We start from the raw sequence: 1,956 nt of genomic DNA on the forward strand, positions 1-1,956 counted from the left end.
CCTTTTCATGTCAAAGCTAGTTTGATTCCTAGCAGGATTCTAGGTTAAACAACAGTTTCTTCTCCGACCTCTGGAATAGGTCCCATTGGCAGGCCACCCACATTCTCCTGAAAGAGTTCCTGACTGTCCATCCGCATCAGTCCACAGGCGGAGCCGCACAGCCGGGACGGAGCCGCACACCTGCTCCCGTCCACCTTTGGTCAATTCCATGCCCGCCTGGTTCTTGGAAATGAACCAGGACATGTAACAAAATCCATTTTTTCTCCTTAGGATGAAATGATGTTGAAGGAAAGAATGTTATTTGAGGACTTGCTGTCTGTCCTTTTGCTTAAAGTTGCCGTTTCCAAGAACCTAATGACGACCTTAAGTGAGGAATTAGTGTGCTCATAAAAAATTTCTAGAAGTTTTATGCTTACAGGAAAATGGTGAGGATAATGCAGAGTTCTACTCTGCATTTCTACGGGAAAATGGTGAGGATAATGCAGAAATTTCTACTATTATTCACGTCTTACATGAGATGGGCACATCCTGTCCCTGTGTTTGAGGACTGGACAAGCCCGCTCTAGCGGTGCACACAGCTGGGGCGTGCCCCTCGGCAGTGGGGTGACCTGGCCCTCTCGCCCAGAGACGTCCTCATGCTTTGTGTCACGTGAACCACAAAATCTGAGTGAAAACAAAAGTCCACGAACGTCCAGGGCAGCCACCAGACGTGCGCAAGGAAGTCTCGGGAAAGAAAAGCTTCCCTGGATGGGGACAAAACACACTTCCTTCTGCTTGTCGCCATCCCTGGCTCCTTCCACTCGGTCCGCCTCCATGACGTGTTCCTCTGCTTCTCTTCCTCCGAATCAAAAGGAAACACGCCTCGGAAGGACAGCAGTGCCGGGCTGGAGCCGCCTCTCCCCATCAGCACTAATGGCGCGGTACCTCTCGGGCCGCCCTTCTCTCTCCCCACCGGTGTTTTCCTTTCTTCCCGAACCTCCTCCTGGCTGAGGCCTCGTGGGGAAAAGAGAGGCACTCGCCCCATGGGCCCCAGGGAAATGCCAGCGCCCCGGGCCGGAGAGTAGCCGAGACCCCAGACTGAGTCATCGCTCCGCGGGCCCCAAAAGCTGGTTCCTGCACAGCGGCCGCCCTGGGCCCCGGCAGACACGACAGAACGGGTTTCCTTACACAACCTGTGCTTGGCAGATGTCGCCTGAAAGACAAGAACACCGAAATTCCAACAGGAGGACCAGAGGGTGGCTCTGTCCCGGCAGGCTGCAGGCTCTAAGGGACACCATGTTTCCGGAAGGTCAGCGTCAAATGCTGCTGAGAACTCACTCACTCCTCACCTCCAAGACAGGCACGTGTGTTGGCTCCACCAGGGTGCAGAAGCCACACGAGCTGCTTTAACAGAAGAAATTCATGCAAAGAACAGCTCTCGGGCCGTGGGGCTGTTAACCAGGAGGGTGCGCAGTGCACGCACCGTGCAGGTTCCGGTCAGTTTTGCTCCCACAGTCATCACCCTGGTGGGCGTTTCATGTTGTTGCTGTGAGAATTTGCCGTTGCTTGAGTGAGTCACGCTGACGTGGCTCCTCCTCCAGGATTGCTGGTCTTTCTGCTCCTAGACTGACTCGGCGCCAGCCTTTAGGCGCTGTCCCTCAAGGGGAACTTGCCCTGGGCATGGAAAATGCTGACCAGCTCCCTGTTTTGGAAAATGACCTCATCCCCAGGCTGCCCACAGGAGGCGGAGCATGCCAATGCCGTTCCTTACTGGTGTGTATATTACTGTTTTTGTCCTTTTTATGCAGCCTGTGGAGTGTACTTCTATAGCTGTCGTTTCACTCCTGTGTTTTCCCCGCCTTGGGCGAGAATCCCATGCTGCTGGTAATGAAAGCTGCCTGTTCCCTCGGTTGCTTTCACAGTCCCTCCTTTCTCTTCCAGAGAGAGGTTTTTTTGTTTTGTTTTCTTTTATTTGAG

The 1,956-nt window shown here is 53.7% G+C and overlaps 1 pseudogene; it reads right to left on the reverse strand.

Annotated features, from left to right (window-relative positions):
- Window positions 1–501: 501 nt before the first annotated feature.
- LOC116467531 (putative uncharacterized protein encoded by LINC00346) lies at window positions 502–1,277 on the reverse strand (annotated as a pseudogene).
- Window positions 1,278–1,956: the final 679 nt, after the last annotated feature.

This window comes from Hylobates moloch, unplaced genomic scaffold (genome assembly GCF_009828535.3).
Source record: "Hylobates moloch isolate HMO894 unplaced genomic scaffold, HMol_V3 SCAFFOLD_4, whole genome shotgun sequence".
Classification (NCBI taxonomy): Eukaryota; Metazoa; Chordata; class Mammalia; order Primates; family Hylobatidae; genus Hylobates; species Hylobates moloch.